This window comes from Myotis myotis, unplaced genomic scaffold, assembly GCF_014108235.1.
Source record: "Myotis myotis isolate mMyoMyo1 unplaced genomic scaffold, mMyoMyo1.p scaffold_m19_p_10, whole genome shotgun sequence".
In the NCBI taxonomy this organism is placed as follows: domain Eukaryota; kingdom Metazoa; phylum Chordata; class Mammalia; order Chiroptera; family Vespertilionidae; genus Myotis; species Myotis myotis.
In genome coordinates, this window is record NW_023416314.1 from 31,755,135 (window position 1) to 31,774,210 (window position 19,076).

Here is a 19,076-nt window from a genome sequence, read left to right on the forward strand (position 1 = left end):
GGGGGATTGTCGAGGGGGAGAAAAGAAAAAAAAAAGAAAAAAAAGGAGACATATGTAATACTCTTTGTAATACTTTAAGCAATAAAAAAATATTTTCAACATTAACCAGTTATTAGTCATATGATTTGCATATATTTTCTCTCATTTCATAGGCTGCCTTTTCAGTTTGTTAATGGTTTCCTTTGCTGTGCAGAAGCTTTTTAGATTAATATAGTCCCACTTGTTTATGTTTGTTTTTGTCACCCTTGCTTTTAATGCCACATTGAAGAAATCATTGCCAAGGCCAATGCCAAGAAACATTTTCCTATGTTTTTTTCTAGGACTGTTTCAGGCCTTACTTTTAAGTTTCTAATCTATTTTGAGTTTAAATTAATATATGGTATAAAATAGGGTCCAATTTTATTCTCTTGCATGTGGCTATCCAGTTTCCCAGCACCATTTATTGAAAAGACAACCCTTTCCTCATTGTGTATTAATGGCACCCTTATTGAAGGTCAGTTTACCATAATGTGTGGGTTTATTTAGTGAGCTCTTTATTCTGTTTCACTGGTTAATATATTTGTTTTTATACTAGTACCATACTGTTTTGATTACTATAACATTGTGATATATTTTAAAATTAGAAAGTGTGATGCCTTCACATTGTTCTTTTAAAAAAATGCTTTGGTTATTTGAAGTCTTCTGTGGTTCCATGTACATTTTAGGATTATTTGTTCTTTTTCTGTGAAAAATGCCATTGAAATTTTGGGTGGGTGTGGCAAAAAAAAAATTACATCATGTAGATTCCTTTGAATAATACAGAAGCTTTAACAAAATTAATTCTTCCAGTTCATGAGCATGGAATATCTTTTATATATATCCTGTATCTCTTTTAGTTTCTTTTATAAGGCTCTTACAGTGTATAGATATCTGGATTCTATGGTTAAGTTTATTCCTAAATATTTTATTGTTTTTGATGCTAATATAAATAAACTTATTAATTTCTCTTTCTGATAGTTCCTTGTTAGTGTATAAAAACAAACTGACTTTTTTGTTTTTTAAAGGAACTTGAGCTTTTTTTTCTTTTTTTAAAAGGAACTTGAGGAGAACCAAGATGGCGGCATAGGTTAACGCCGGAGTTTGCTGCCTTGAACAACTACTTCAAAAGTGAAACTAAAAAACGGAACGGATATCACCCAGAATGACAGGAATGCTGGCTGAGTGGAAGTCCTACAACTAGGAGGAAAGAGAAACGCATACGGACACTCAGAGGAGGCGCAGTGCTGAAGTCAAATTCTGAGGTGCGGAGTGCGCGGAGCTGGCTGGCGGCGGAGGGCGCGGTTGGCGTTTTCAATCAGGAGGGAGTCCCAGACTCTGAGCTCCAGATACAGGCGAGTCTTTAGGGACCCAGACTCAAACGGGAGAAGCGGGACTGTCTGGCTTCGGTCAGAGCGAGTGCAGCTTTCTCTCCGAGCTTTGCAGCGGGTGCTGGGACTCAGAGAGGCAGAGCCCCTGGGGACAGGACTGAGAGCCGCCATAACTGCTCTCTCCGGCCCACTCTGTTGATCCTGTGAGACTCGCCCAGCCCAAGCCCTGCACAGAGTTGATCCTGTGAGACCCGCCCAGCCCAAGCCCTGCACAGAGGCATTTGCCAGATAGCCTCAGGCAAAGGCTAGATTAGCACCTCCCTAGAGGACAGAAGTTCTCTCACTGCTGACACAGCTGATTCTCATAGCCACTTGGCCTGGAGGTCAAACCCTCCCTGGTATTAGCTACAACAATCAAGGTTTAACTATAAGACTGCGCACAAAGACCACTAGAGGGTGCACCAAGGAAGCATAACAAAATGCGGAGACAAAGAAACAGGACAAAATTGTCAATGGAAGATATAGAGTTCAGAACCACACTTTTAAGGTCTCTCAAGAACTGTTTAGAAGCCGCTGATAAACTTAATGAGATCTACAAGAAAACTAATGAGACCCTCGATGTTATATTGGGGAACCAGCTAGAAATTAAGCATACACAGACTGAAATAACGAATATTATACAGACTCCCGACAGCAGACCAGAGGAGCGCAAGAATCAAGTCAATGATTTGAAATGCGAGGAAGCAAAAAACACCCAACCGGAAAAGCAAAATGAAAAAAGAATCCAAAAATGCGAGGATAGTGTAAGGAGCCTCTGGGACAGCTTCAAGCGTACCAACATCAGAATTATAGGGGTGCCAGAAGATGAGAGAGAGCAAGATATTGAAAATGTATTTGAAGAAATAATGACAGAAAACTTCCCCCACCTGGTGAAAGAAATGGACTTACAGGTCCAAGAAGCGCAGAGAACCCCAAACAAAAGGAATCCAAAGAGGACCACACCAAGACACATCATAATTAAAATACCAAGAGCAAAAGATAAAGAGAGAATCTTAAAAACAGCAAGAGAAAGAAACTCAGTTACCTACAAGGGAATACCCATACGACTGTCAGCTGATTTCTCAACAGAAACTTTGCAGGCCAGAAGGGAGTGGCAAGAAATATTCAAAGTGATGAATACCAAGAACCTACAACCAAGATTACTTTATCCAGCAAAGCTATCATTCAGAATTGAAGGTCAGATAAAGAGCTTCACAGATAAGGAAAAGCTAAAGGAGTTCATCACCACCAAACCAGGATTATATGAAATGCTGAAAGGTATCCTTTAAGAAGAGGAAGAGGAAGAAAAAGGTAAAGATACAAATTATGAACAACAAATATGCATCTATCAACAAGTGAATCTAAGAATCAAGTGAATAAATAATCTGGTGAACAGAATGAACTGGTGATTATAATAGAATCAGGGACATAGAAAGGGAATGGACTGACTATTCTTGCGGGGGAAAGGGGTGTGGGAGATGCAGGAAGAGACTGGACAAAAATCGTGCACCTATGGATGAGGACAGTGGGTAGGGAGTGAGGGCGGAGGGTGGGGCGAGAACTGGGAGGAGGGGAGTTATGGGGGGGAAAAAAGAGGAACAAATGTAATAATCTGAACAATAAAGATTTAATTAAAAAAAAAAGGAACTTGAGCTTTTTTTTAAAAGATATATTTTATTGATTTTTTACAGAGAGGAAGGGAGAGGGAGAGAGAGTTAGAAAATTGATGAGCTGCCTCCTGCACACCCCCCACTGGGGATGTGCCCGCAACCAAGGTACATGCCCTTGACTGGAATCGAACCCAGCCCCTTCAGTCCACAGGCCGACGCTCCCAGCCGTGTGCAAACTACGGCCCGCGGGCCAGATCCGGCCCGTTTGAAATGAATAAAACTAAAAAAAAAAAGACTGTACCCTTTTATGTAATGATGTTTACTTTGAATTTATATTAGTTCACACAAACACTCCATCCATGCTTTTGTTCCGGCCCTCCGGTCCAGTTTAAGAACCCATTGTGGCCCTCGAGTCAAAAAGTTTGCCCACTCCTGCCTAGTCACTGACCCAGACCGGTCAGGACCAAACTGACTTTTTAAGGTTGAGTTTATATCCTTCAAATTTACTGAAATTGATGATTACTTCTTACAGTCTTCTGGTGAAGTTTTTAGGATTTTACTATATATATTATCATTTCATCTGCAAATAGAGGAAGTTTTACTTTCTCCTTTCTAATTTGTTTTTGCTAATACTCACCTGAGGATATTTTTCCATTGATTTTCAGAGTGGAAGAGAGAGGGGAAAAACAGAGAGAAATATAAATGTGAGAGAGACATATCGATGTGAGAGAGACACATCAACTGGCTGCCTCCTGCAGGCTCCCTACCTGGGGCCGAGGATCAAGCCTGCAACTGAGGTATGTGCCTGTGGCCAGGAATCAAACCCAGGACGCTTTGATCTGAAAGCCGATGATCTAACCACTGAGCAAACAGCCAGAGCTGTGATTTCCTTTTCTTGTATTGTCCTCATTTGGTTGTGGTATTAGGGTAATGCTGGCCTCATAAAATTATTGTGTATCCATTAACAAACTGCTGTACTTAAAATTATTTTTAATGCTTTTGTGTTTTAATGTTCCCATTAGAGTTGTAAATGATTTACCTATCACCATTACAACATGAGTATTCTGAATTTAACTATATATTTATTTTTTAAAATTTTATTTATTTGAGAGAGAGAGAGAGACATCAACTTGTTGTTCCTCCTATTGATGCATTCATTGATTGCCTCTTGTATGTGCATTGACCGGAGGTCAAACCCGAAATCTTGGCCTATTGGGACAAAGCTCTGACCAACTAAACTCCCCAGCCAGGGTGGAAAACAATTTGACTTACTAGTTTCAGGTATTTTCATGAAATTCAGCAGCCCGAATCCCTGGAAGTTAACGCAAACACAGTAAGTTAAGTTAATTAACTTAATTAAAACAAACCTATAATTTTTCAGTAAATGGCTATTCATTGTTCCAGCTTTCTGATCTTTAAGCTGACAGCTGTCAAGGTTGCTAGAGGAATATCTGATGAGGGTTTCAATAGTAATTCAAAAAAGTGATGGAACAGCAGAGGTGGGGTCTGCTATAATTTGAGGCTGGTAGGCCAAAGCCAGCTACATGTCCTCCCCTTAGCTCATCACTTCCAGAAGCATGCAAGCATGTAAACGCACGATTGGATTGGCTTTATGCATCCACTCAGCCTGCTTTTTCACCTGTGCTTTGAATGAATGGCCCTGCCTTGTTCCCCATGAGATTGATTTGGAGCATTGCCATCTTCCTGCCACCATGCCCACCCTCAGGCATCTTTGGCTTCTTCCTCTGCCCTCAACCTCATGTCCATCCAATCTATTGCCAACTTGGGGATTTGGGGAGGTGATTAGATTATGAGTGTGGGGTCCTCACGAATGAAGACACAGTGAGAAGGCAGCAGTCTGTAACCCGGAAGAGGGCCTCCCAGGTTCTGATCATACTGGCATGCTGACCTTGGCCTTCAGCCTCCAGAACTGTGAGAAGTAAATTTCTGTTGTTTATAAGACACACGATCTATGCTAATTTGTTATAGCAGCTAGAACTGACTAAGACAATGTAATTACTTGTTTTTTTCATGTTGTTCTCACTAGGCTGGGAGGGTTTCCAGGAAGAGACTAAATCCCCACCTCTTTTCTAAACTATCCCTGATTAAATTCTGAATGCCAAGTATTATATAAGAATTGTACCTGTTCTCTCTCTCTCTCTCTCTCTCTCTCTCTCTCTCTCTCTCTCTCTCTCTCTCCTTCCTCAGCAATCCCTGGAAGTAGATATTAGGAAATTCACTTTGTAGGAGAGGATTCTAAGAGCAGAGTTTAAGTGACTTGCTGAACTGTCTTTATAGTCTATTGCAACAGCCAGCTCCATAACCAGGTACGTGACAGATACTGAATGCTGAATTGAAACCAATATCAGTATTTCCAAACATTAATTTCAGTTTAGGCACCTCCTCTTCTAGGAATTCTTCTGTAACCGAATGCTGCCTCTTTGTTGCACATGAACCTTGATCAGACCTGTTTACACATTATCATGTTGACTTGTGATCCTTTAACACACCTGTCATTTGCCATGCCCGTTGGGTGGACTCGGTGGACTATGCTTGTTTTCTGGTAAGAGTGAGCAGAGCAGGAGTGGGAGGCTGGCCTGCTGAGCCATCCTGGGCGAAATGCTCCCGGGGCACCCCGGGCTGAGGCAGTTAATTTATCCCAGTGGCGAGGAGGAAATTTCTTGTAAAGGCTAGCTCCCCTCAGAACAATGTGGTCTTTTATTTTTTAGCTTTGGAATGGAGCCTAGCTGTCCATGGAAACAAAGAGAGGGGAGAATCACTGAACCGGTCTCGCACATAAAAAACCAACCATGTCTGTCTTTGAAGTTTCCTTTATGTTGTTTAGAAAACTTTGGATTATAGGGGTGTTTTTTCCTCCTTTTCTTCCTCAGTTCCTCACCCCACCCCAAGTTTTCTTTTTCTTCAGAGAAAAGCAAGGACTGGGTGTAAGGGAACCTTTCTTTGAAACAGGGCAGAAGTCATTAATTAAGGCTCCCATTCATTCCCTCTGACACTTGCTCATCAATCAGATTTGCGCTTAGCATTCTGATGACCCTGCTGACCTGGAGTCCTCCATACTGTCTGCCAGACAGAATTGAAACTCAGACCACACACCAGAAAAGAGGGAGTGGGCCCTGGCTCCTGGCTTCCTGAGAACGAGGAGAAAGAGTCCGGGGACAAAGCTGGCTGATGGGGAACTCTACTGAGCTGAGGTGAAGGTGACTAAAGAAGATATTTTCTTTGCGGAAGCAAGTGTTGTCCCCCTCACTGAAACACGATCTATAGTTGCCCTTCTCATTCTCCCTCTAACCCAAGGCGAGCCATGGAGGGCGGAGCCCTGCTGGCTGGGCCAGGGTGATGAACTAGCAGTTTCTGTCTGCCAACTGCTAAAGGAAGTGAACAGCTCTAAGCCTTCCCCCAGAGAAGTACAGGGAGATGTTCTGGACATGACAATGGCATTTTGGGCCTGAGCTGTAGGGCCTTTATTTCATCACTCATTACTAATTTATTCATTCAACAGCCATTTCCCGGCACCGACTATGTAGTAGGCATCATGCCGGGTACTGGAGACAGAACTATGAATGAGGCAGGTGCAGTCTCTACCCTCATGGAGCTTGTAGTCTAGGTGGGAATGTACCTGGGACTTTTCATCAAGAAAAATTGGGTCTTTAGGAGGACCCACGGTGGTCATGTACAGTTAAAACGAAATGACTATTTATTGGTTTCCTTCTATGTTGGTGATGGTGAACCTATGACACACGTGTCAGAGGTAACACGTGAACTCATTTTTTTGGGTTGATTTTTCTTTGTTAAATGGCATTTAAATATATAAAATAAATACCAAAAATATAAGTCTTTGTTTTACTATGGTTGCAAATATCAAAAAATTTCTATATGTGACACAGCACCAGAGTTAAGTTAGGGTTTTTCAAAATGCTGACACGCCGAGCTCAAAAGGTTCGCCATCACTGTTCTATGTACTAAGCATATTTTGAGGAAGTTTGGAGCAATTAAAAATATGAAATGGTAGTTTGTTAAATCTGCCTCCCTATTACACGTATACGAATTTCTAGATGTTTTGTTTTGGTGAACTTGGCAAGCAAGATTATACTTATTGTTGTTGTTATTTTTTTTTCTGCAAAAAGCTTTATTGTTTCCATTTGGTCCAATGTATGAGAGTGGGCCTCATGGTGGCTAAAAGAATGTCTAGGGGTTTGGGAGAAAGGGTCAGACAAAAGCCAGGGGGATGCAGAGGGCTCCAAAGGCTCCTGGCTGTGCTTGAGGGCGATCCTTTAAAAGAGATACTCTCCCGCCCAGCCTGGGGCCAGCCAGCCTGCAAAGGTGAGTCAGGTGATCACCCATCTTCTTGATGAGTTTCACCTGCTCACCCAGGAAGTGGTTCTGCAGGAAGTCACAGCCATGAGGGTCTGTGCGGGTAGAACCCAGGGCCTGCAGTTCCCAAAGGGCCTGGTTCTGGTTCCTCTCCAAGGCCAGGGCGCCCTGAGTTTTGCCCACTCATCTTGGGAAGCTCCAGCACGTTCTGGGAGTGAATGCGGCCACTGCGCTGGTTTTGCAACTTTAAGAGCCGCTTGGAGCCCTTGCTTCTCCAACTCACAGAGGAAATGGCCCACGCCCTCCAGAGCCACATCATCGTGGTTGAAATAGAAGCCCAGAGAGAGGTAGGTGTAGGGGGCTGCAGATGCAGGCTGGCCAGGTAGTTGATGGCAGCCTCCACCTCAGTGGAATAATTCTGACGAATTTGGGAGCTCATGGTTGTTCGGCAATAAGGAATTAAGGTAAAAAAAAAACCTGTGGTGTGTTGGCCTGTCTCAGAGGTGGTTCCAAAGGTGGTGACTGGATAAGAAGCTGGAGAGTGGTCGGAGGCTGGAAGAAGGGGTGTCCCTGGTTCTGTTTGATCCAAACACTGTTGAAGCAAGAGACAGATCTGGGACCATCAGATTTACTTATCTTTACCTCACACTATGATAAGCTAGGCGTTTAGACAGTGAGTCACTTAAACTATCTCGAAGGTGTGTACCATTAGCCCTATCTTATATAGAAACTTGGAGATCGATATTGTATCAGAAGTCACACAGCTGGTAAGCAGCAGGCAGTACTGGGACCCCAACCTATGGACCTGTAAAGCCTTGTGCTATAGCTTGACCCTCCTTTGGTCACCTAATTGAGCTGTCATCCCCAGCAGAGCTGAAGTCACTGGCTCCTTCAGTCGCACTGGGCAAACGTCATACACAGGAAGGAGCAGAGACCGGGGAATGGTAAAGTGGTAAACACACTCGGGTCATCTCCAGAAAGTCTTTAGACATTCTTAATAATCACATACACAGTGCTTTATAGATCATAAAGCTCATCACATTCCTTAGTTGACCTTCACAAAAACCTAGAAGCAGGTGTTCATATTATCCTCCTTCTAAGGCAGTGGTTCTCAACCTTCCTAATGCCGCGACCCTTTAATACAGTTCCTCATGTTGTGGTGACCCCCAACCATAAAAATATTTTTGTTGCTACTTCATAACTGTAATTCTGCTACTGTTATGAATCATAATGTAAATATCTGATTTGCAGGATGTATTTTCATTGTTACAAATTGAACATAATTAAAGCATAGTGATTAATCACAAAAACAATATGTAATTATATATCTGTTTTCTGATGGTCTTAGGCGACCCCTGTGAAAGGGTTGTTTGACCCCCAAAGGGGTTGCAACCCCAGGTTGGCAATCCACAGGTTGAGAACCGCTGTTCTAAGGTGAAGGAACCAGGTTTTAGAAGAATCAAGTAAATTTCCGGAAGGCACACCATTACCGGGTAGAATGGAGACCCTCAGCCAGATCTTTTTATTCTTAATGAGCATCACACATGGAAGACTTCACCTTCCTGTTTAGTTCAAGGACAGGAAGAGAGTCATTCTGTTATATTCCCGTCATCTTCCCTGTAAGTGGGATACAGGCACCTTGGCTCTCCTTCATGTCCTCCTGTCCTCTGACCAGTGGTTGATTTTTGTGTGTCTGGCTGTGCTGTTCAGGACAAGTGGAGTCTGAATTTCTGACAGGTGATAAATGGTAATGGTTTATTTCCCTCTCTGTAGTCTGAAGCTTGGCACCCACTGTAGCTGGGAAGCAGCTGCCCATAGCAGGGGTGTGGTGGCAGATGGGGACTCAGAAGGTGCTTGGCCACAGGTGAATGCAGTTACACAGGCTTCTGTTTTCAAAGCTTTTGAAAGAAGGTTCTATGTGAACTCAGACCTTTCTGACCAGCTGGTTTGGCACATTTTCCTCTCTGTTTCTGAGAAGTCAGAGAGGATGAGGGATAAGGGACAAATGCCCCTGTGCTGACTGGAAACCCGAAAGTCTGAATAAATTGGCTTCCACATTTAAAAAGAAAAAGCTCTAAATGGATTGTGAACAGAAGAACTGATGTGTCTCTTATCGTCTGCTGCCTGTTGACTTTGGCTGGGAGATAATCACCATGGTGAAGGAGGATCCGGCAGCCAGCTCTTACTCATTCCTGATCATTCTCATTCACCATTGTTTTGACATGTAAAACCCGGAAAGACTATCCAATCCCTAAATGCTCTGCAGCATTGTGGTTTCTCTTTATGAACCACAACCTCCTCATCCTTTTCCCAGCTCTCTCTCCATGCCTGCTCCCTTCTGCCCACCCCTACCAACAGCAAGGAACAAGGAGGGTGCTGAGCAGTTGGTTTTGCAGACCTTACAGCCTCACTCCGGCCACAAGAGCTCTGCTGCTGTCTGCTTTATGAAATGACCTACTGGGCACCCTTACTCTGAAGGGTTCCTCTGTGAAACAGTTGAAATCACATGCTCTCAGGTGTCCACGATCTGCAGCTACAAGTTCTGACAGGGTTGAGGCAGTTGCATCCAAGCTTCCTGCTCTCCATCTGTTGTACTAGTGCAAATAATCGTTAGTCCTTATTATCTGTCCTTTCCCCAATTATGACATCAGAAAGAAGGCGAAGACACCCTGGAACGTCCTGTTTGTTCAGGTGTCCAACAGTTGATTAAATTTATTCTCTTTGTTAAGCTAAGTCTTCCCAGAGCTAATCTTCCTGTCCGGTAAAGAGTGGCCACTCCCAAGTTTACTCAGTCTTGGTCCAAATTTTGTTTGGTCACTGGGGAAGGTAACAGTGTCCACATAGTTCTATACCTTTAACTACTCTGGGCCCACTTACTCAAATACATGGTAGGAGGATACAAAAGGATTGGCTCTGGATCTCCATAGTTAATTTGGGCACCACCATGGGCTTGCTCTGATCCACCACTCCTTGCTCCCAAGTGCCATCTTTGGCTCTTTTTTTTAAAATATATATTTCTTTATTGATTTCAGAGGGGAAGGGAGAAGGAGAGAGAGATAGAAACATCAATGATGAGAGAGGATCATTGATCGGCTGCCTCCTGCACACCCCCGACTGGGAATCGAGCCCGCAACCCAGGCATGTGCCCTTGGCTGGAATTGAACCTGGGACCCTTCAGTCCACAGGCTGATGCTCTATCCACTGAGCCAAGCCGGCCAGGGCACCTCTTTGGCTCTTATCAATCACTTGGCTCTCTTCATTTGGCATACTATTTTGGGCTTACCTTTCTGTCACATATCAACATTTCCCTTTTATATATATAACATTTTTCTCTCTGGATCCATAAATTGTACTGGACACAAAAGTGTTTCCCTACCTAAACCTTTATTCCCACCAGATCACGAGGGATAAATTCTAGGGCCTCCTCCTGCCTGAATTTTTGTCAGGGAGCAAAAAACAGGATTGTGCAAACTTAAGGAAAGTCCTAAGGAGACAGCAAAGTCTCCATGAGGGATGTGACATGAAGTCATTAATCCTTATCAGGCCCTGAGGCAGGTGATCAAGACCTAGCTTTTACCTTCATGGTGTTCACAGGCTAGTAGAGGAGGCAGTTTACAAAATAAATAGTTCAATGTAGTTAGTTCAATGTCATAATAGATTTCATGTCAAAAACCAAAGGAAGGAGAGAGAAATTGTTGGACTAAATGCTCCATATGGGCAAGGATCCTGTCTTCCTTGTTCATAGTGCCTAGAATATCCTATCTAATAAAAGAGAAACATGGTAATTAGCCGTATGTCCGCTACCCTTCCCATTGGCTAATCAGGGTGATATGCAAATTAACTACCAGCCAAGATGGCGGCCAGCAGCCAGGAAGCTTGAAGCTAACATGAGGCTTGCTTGCTTCAGTGACAGAGGAATCCAACGTTCCCCGCCTGCCTTGCTGGCCTCTGAGCTTGCAGTTTGAAACATTGTTACAAATATAGAAGCTAAACAAAACCCCAGAAACCTGCTTTCAGCCAGCTGGGATCTCAGAGCTGGAGTTGAAACAGTGTTTCGATTATAGAACCCAAACCAGAGCCTGGGTTCAGCCATCAGAGGCCTCAGAGCTGGAGCCAGAGCTAAAGCTGGCCCAGAATAAAAAAAAAAAAAAAAAAAAAAGAGAGGTTGGGAGCTTCAGTCACCCGCCAGCCTGAAAACAGCCCTCAGCCCCTCACCCAGACTGGCCAGGCACCCCAGTGGGGACCCCCACCCTGAAGGGTGTGTGACCAGCTGCAAACAGCCATCATCCCCTCACCCAGGCTGGCCAGGCACTCCAGTGCCAGTGGGGACCCCCACTCTGATCCAGAACACCCTTCAGGGCAAACCAGCCGGTCCCCACCCGTGCACCAGGCCTCTATTCTATATAGTAAAAGGGTAATATGCCTCCTAGCACCGGGATCAGCATGACGGGGGCAGCGCCCAAACCCCCTGATCGCCCTGTGGCTCTGTGTGTGACAGGGGGCGGGGCCACAACCTCCCTATCTGCCCTGCTCTGTTTGTGACAGGGGAAGGCGCCCCAACCCCCTGATCAGCCCTGCTCTGTGCCTGATAGGGGGGAGCTCCCCAACTCCCTGATTGCCCTGAGGATCTGTGTGTGACAGGGTGTGGCACCCCCCCAACCCCCACGGGCCCTGCTCTGTGTGTGACGGGGTAGAGCCATAACCTCCCCATCGGCCCTGCCCTGAGTGTGACAGTGGCGGCTCCCCAAACCCCTGATCAGCCCTGCTCTGTGGGTGATAGAGGGCGGTGCCCCAACCCCCTGATCCACCCTGCTCTGTGTGTGACAGGGGGCGGTGCCCCAACTCCCCTATCGGCCCTACTCTGTGAGTGACAGGGGGGAGCTCCTCAACCCCCTGATGGGCCCTGCTCTGTGCGTGACAGGGGGTGCTGCCGCAACCTCCTGATCCACCCTGCTCTGTGCATGACAGGGGGTGGCGCCCCAACTCCCCAATCGGCCCTGCTCTGAGCCCCACCAGGGGCTGCACCTCGGGATTGGACCTGCCCTCTGCCACCTGGGAGCAGGCCTAAGCCAGCAGGTTGTTATCTCCCGAGGGGTCCCAGACTGCGAGAGGGCACAGGCCGGGCTGAGGGACCCCCCTACCCCCCTGAGTGCACAAATTTTTGTGCACCGGGCCTCTAGTATGTATAATAGTAGTTAATATATATTTGTTTCATTGAATGGATTAATGTATATCAAGTATATCCAATGGTTTGATTTTTTCAGTTATTTCATCATTCATTTAGTCCTTTATTCATTCCTTAAGGGGTGTTAGCTGTTTTTAGGTAGTAAGGCAATTTTTTCCCATTGAATTTAAATGTAAAAATATCCTTAAATAACATTAGGAAGAATTTTGATTAAGTATAAATGAGAGTTATGACCTTGAACGAACTCTGTGCTGATTCCTCTCAAGGTATATAGTATCATTCTCCATGGGCAGAAAAAAAAATAGAAGTTTATAGAGATAAAATAAGTTGTCTGCTTTATATAATGGGATTTGAATCCAGGTTTGTCTGCCTGATTCCAAAGCCTATAATCATTGCCTACCCTACATTGCCACTACTACAAGGTGCAGGACCTTGATATCAGAGTGAATGGAGTTGGACTTAGGGCTGGAGCTGGAGAAAGTTAAATTGTCTGTCAGTCTGATCCCTAATAGACATGGCCAAGAGCCTAAGAGGTTGTGATGAGTGTGATTTGATCCGAGCTGGTATTAGGGGCAAAAATCTTTATCTGGAAAACAGGGCAGGGCATGACATGGTCCCAGGCAGTGATGATACTAGGTTAAGGCAGCAACAGGATGTGAGGTAGGACTAGAGCTTGCCAAGTGGGGGAGGTAGTGGTGAGAGACGGGGAGGGCCACTGGGAGAGGAAACTTGAAGTTTTGGGTTTTGAAACCCAGGTCCAGTAGTCTGGATTCAGGAAACTAAATTCTGTGCTGAACTGCCTGAATGTTGCTCTTTAGGGAACATCTTTCATTTCATCCTTTTGCTGATATATTAACAACATAGCTGTGGTGTAGTAGAATATAAGGAATCTTAACTTTCATGGTGCTCACAGGCTAGTAGAGGAGGCAGTGACTCCTTTCATTCTCCTTGCTACTTCGAATGTTTTGTCAAGTGGACTCATATCCCTGAATTTCACTTTCCTCATTTTGAATGTGGGAGTTTTAACATTTGCCTTAGTCTGCGGTTATGAAGATCATGTGAAAGTTTGTGAAGTACATTTTTGTATGCTGAGGCTCTGTACCTCCTGAAGTGTTATTCTTATGTGCTTTGTCTATTTTTAACAATTCAGCAATCCTACTTCTGGGTATATATCAAAAGAAAGGGGAAACAGGATCTTGAAAGTATATCAGCACCCCAATGTTCACTGCACCATTATTCATAATAGCTAAGACATGAAAGCAACCTAGGTGGATATCAGTGGATGAATGGATAAAGAAATGTGGTTTACACATACAATGGAATATTATGAGAAAGAAGAAATTTCTGCCATTTGTAATAACTTGTATGAACATTGAGGGCATTATGCTGAGTGAAATAAGACAGAGAAAGAGAAATATTGTATGATATCACTTATAAGTGGAATCTTAAAAAGTTGACCTCGTAGAAACAGAAAATAGAGTGGTGGTTACCAGGGACTGGGGACTTGGGGAAATGGGGAGATATTGGTAAAAAATCTCCCCATTTATAAGATTAATAAGTTCTGGGAATCTAATATACAGCATGGTGATTATAATTGAAAGTTGCTAAAAGAGTAGGTCTGAAAAGTTCTCATCACAAAAAAGAAATGGTAATTATGTGACAGGATAGAGGTTTTGGCTAATGCTGTGGTGGTCATTATTTTGTAACTAGAGGCTCGATGCACAAAATTCATGCAAGGGGCTCAGCCCTCACAGCCCCGGCTTCATCTGGAAGGTTGTCCGGATGGTCGTCCGGAATATCGTCCAGATGGTCATTTGGCTGTTTGGTCTAATTAGCATATTATAAGTGTATCAAATCAAAGCATTATACACCTTAAACTAACACTGTATTTTAATATCAATTATATATCAGTAAAGCTGGAAAAAAAAGGCTGCAGCTTTCTTTGGGGGAGGTGGTGGGACCAAACTGAAAATAATAGAAAATTCTCATAAAACAGATCTTCATGGGGAGAGGAGTCAGTTTCTGCCTTGTTGCTAAGGTCCCAATTGTTTCCTGGCTGCATTTTGTTTATCTGTGTCAGGCCATTCTGTGGGCTCCTTTCAGAAACTTGGTGATATTGGCCCCCAGATAATTAGATCAGTGTCATCACTTTCACTGCCCCCCTTTTTATGCTGCTGGGACCATTTGCATGCAAATAGGAGTGGGTGATATTCCTTTCCCTGTAACAAGGTTTAGCTTCTTAAGTTGAGGAGTCCTATACATAGAGGGGCTTTGGAAAAAGTCTCAAGTCGCCATGTGAGTGAGCCTGATTTAATTGGGCTTACAAGACCCCGGTGTTCAGCCACACCATCTACTTCCCTGGCCTTTTGAACACTTACCCCGATAACATAGAGGATCTTCAATGGGGTTCATCAGGATGCAATTATTCAAAAGTTTTAGGAGGCTTGCATTCTGTAGTGAAGTTGTTTAGATCAGTGGTTCTCAACCTTCTGGCCCTTTAAATACAGTTCCTCATGTCCCAACCATAAAATTATTTTTGTTGCTACTTCATAACTGTAATGTTGCTACTATTATGAATTGTAATGTAAATATCTGATATACAGGATGGTCTTAGGCGACCCCTGTGAAAGGGTCGTTCGACTGCCAAAGGGGTTTCGACCCACAGGTTGAGAACCGCTGGTTTAGATGTTAATAAGTCATTAACATCTAAATGATTGTTAGTGTGGCTCTTCCACAAAATACCACGTGCGGGCACGCACATACAGTGCGATTGAAACTTTGTGGCCCATGCGCAGAAGTCAGTTTTCGGCCTGGGCGTGTCTATTTTGAAGAAGTACTGTTGCTATTTGGCTCTGTTGACTAATGAGTTTGCCGACCACTGAAATAAAAACCTTAAAAAGTTTTCCAGAATGAAGTTTTGGAGGAAGATGTACATATTTGTCATTGATTTACTATAAAGAAATGGAGTTTTAACAGAGGACATGGAATTAGATGTCTTTCAGAACCAGATTTAAGTATTAGTTCCTCCATTTACTAGTGGTTTGACTTTGATGAATTTACTCATCCTCTCTGTCCCCCCAAATGAAGAAAATAATCCCATTTACAATTGCATAAAAATAATAAATACTTAGGAATAAATGTAACCAAGGGGATGAAATATCTGCATACTGAAAACTATAAAACATTGATATAAAAAATTGAAGAAGACACAAATAAATGAAAGATATCCCTGAGTTCATGGATTGGAAGAATTAATATTGTTAAAATGTCCACACTATCCCAAATGATCTATAGATTCACTGCAGGCCCTATTAAACATTGCAGATGGATCAGGAAAATTCTCGCTTCATATTACACAGTGTTTTACAAAGTATCATACTTTAAAAAGATATTAGCTTGTAAAAACATATAATAACTAACTTCAGAATGCAATGGGTATTTAATTTTAAAGCGTGCCTTTAACATTTATGTAAAACATTTTTTGTACTCATTCAATAGAAACTTATCTGGCCACTGGGTAAAGCTAGCAATAAAACTACTGGTCCACAATGTGTTAAGAATCAATGGCATTTTTTTTTTCCTAGAAATAAAAACCCCTGCACCAATCCTAAAATTCATATACAGTCACCAAAAAATTCTAATAGCCAAAGTAATCTTGAGAAAGAAGGACAAAGCTGGAAACATCAAATGTCCACATTTGCCCTGACAGGTTTGGCTCAGTGGGTAGAGCGTTGGCCTGTGGACTCAAGGGTCCCAGGTTCAATTCTGGTCAAGGGCATGTACCTTGGTTGTGGGCACATCCCCAGTGGGGAATGTGCAGGAGGCAGCTGATTGATGTTTCTCTCTCATTGATGTTTCTAACTCTCTATCCCTCTCCCTTCCTCTCTGTAAAAAATCAATAAAATATATTTAAAAAAATGTCCACATTTTAAACTATATTACAAATCTATGGCAATCAAAACAGACACATAGACCAATGGGACAGAATAGAGATCCCAGAAATAAACCTATGAATATATCAACTAATTGTTTACAGGTGCAAAGAGTACACAATGGGGAAAGAATAGACTCTTTAATAAATGGTGTTGGGAAAACTGGATAGTCACATGAAAAGATTGAAATTGGACCCTATCTTACCCCCCACACAAAAATCAACTCTAAATGTATGAAGACTTAAATGCAAAATCTGAAACTGTAAAACTCCTAGAAAAAAATAGGGGGGAAAGCTAATTGGGAATGACTTTTTTTGATATGGCAACAAAAGTGCAAACAGACAAGTGGGACCGTATCAAAGTAAAAAGCTTCTGCATAGCAAAGAATACAATCAACAAAGAAAAGACATTCTACTGAGTGGGAGAAAAGGATTTGTAAAGTATATGTCTGGTAAGGGGTTAATATCCAAAATATATAAGAAACTCCTACAACTCATTAGCAAAACACCAAATAACTCATTAAAAATGGACAAAGGATATGAATATACATTTCTCATGACACACAATTGGCAAACAGGAATATGAAAAGGTCCATAACATCACTAGTCATTAAGGAACTGCATATAAAAACACAATGAGATGTCACCTCAGACCTGTTAGGATGGCTATTATAAAAAACACCAGAGATAACAAGTGTTGGCAAGGCTGTAGAGAAAAGGAAACCCTGGTAAACCGTTGGTGGGAATGTGAAGTGGTATAGCTGCAGATAAATGATCATAGATAGTAATTTTGAAGCCATACCAAGCATCACATCTGGGTTATTTCTGTTTGTAAAATAATTCTTTTAATGTTTTGGGGTTTTTAAAATTTATTTTTAATTATAGTTGAAATACAACATTATATTAGTTACAGGTGTAAAACATAGTGATTCAATATTTATACCTTACTAGAGGCCCAGTGCACTGGGGGGGGGGGGGGGTTGGGGGGTGGTGGTGGTCCCCTCAGCCTGGCCTGCGCCCTCTCGCAGTCCAGGACCCCTTGGGGGATGTCTACCAGCCAGCAGGCTTTTATTATATAGATAAAGTGATAATTCTAGTAATCATCTGTCATTTTACACAGCTATTATGATATTATTGACTGTATTCCTTATGTTGTACATTATATCCCTGTGACTTTTTTAAAAAAAAATTACTGATTTTAGAGAGAGGGGGAGGAAGGGAAAGAGAGAGAAAGAGAAAAGGATAGATTTCTTATTCTGCTTATATTTGCATTCACTGTTGATTGTTGTATGTGCCCTGACTGGGGATCAAAACTACAAGCTTGGTGTATCAGAATGATGCTCCAAAAAATTGAGCTACCTGGCCAGGGTCTGTGAATTATTTTATAACTAAAAGTTTGTACTTTTTAATCCCCTTCCCTTTTTTCATCCATCCTCCCACCCCACTACTTCCTTCTGAAAACCATCTCTCTTTCTAAAAAATACGTTTTTATTGATTTCAGAGAGGAAGGGAGAGGGAGAAAGATAGAAACATCAATGATGAGAGAGAATCATTGATGGGCTGCCTCCTGCATGCCCTACACTGAGAATCAAGCCTGCAACCCTGGCATTTGCCCAGACCAAGAATCCAACTGTGACCTCGTTCATAGGTCAAAGCCCAGTCACTGAGCCATGTTTGCCATGCTTGTTGAACATTTTTATAACCAATGCTTTGAACTCTTTATCTGGTACATTGCTTATCTTCATTTTCTGGGGTTTCATCTCATTCTTTTGCTTGGAACATATTTCTCTATTTCCTCAATTTGGCTGTCTCTCGGTGATTGTTTCCATGAATTGGGTGAAATAGCAACCACTCCCAGTCTTAGAGTTGCCTTGTGTAGTAACTTCCCTTTTGTAGACTGTGTGTACGGGGTATCTTTGGCCAGCTGAAGCTGGAGCTGGACTTGGCATGGGTTGCACATACACTTTGGGACAAGTTGCACCAGGGCCAACTTGGTAATCCAGTTGGAGCTGGAGCTGGAGCTGGTGGAAGTGCTAGGGGCAAGTTGTGCCAGAGCCTGGATCTATAGTTGAAGTGGGCATGGTCTACGGGGAATCCAGGAGATAAGACTCATAGACAGAAGCTCTAGTTGGTGCTAACTCCATTGGCTGGTAGTCCCAGGAGAAAGCCTGCTGGGGTCCAGAGCTGAAGTTGGAGTGGTTATGAGCCACCGAGAGTACTGGGAACATAGGAAGTCCCAGGGGCAAGCTTCTCTGGGGCCCAGAGCTATGTCTGGAGAGGGCATGGGCTATGGAAAGTCTTGGAAGCACGGCAAAGAACTGAGGTGGGTCTGGGACTAGAGATGTACTAGGACAGCCTTGGTGGGCCATCTAGAGTTCCTGGACTATACTCTTGCTTGTAAAATCAATGTGGACAGAGAGTGCAACAAATGATGCTTTCTGGTACCTCTGACAAGAGATTTTCTGGATCAGTGATGGAGATTATGGGAGTTGGATGTGGCACCGTTTGTATGCCTGGACCCACAGGTAATACAAAGATTGAATGGACTAACAGGCACCAATTTCAACTTTTTAAAAAATGCTGAGTTCTGCTTCCATTTATAAAAGCCACAAGAGACTATCACTTATACCTTT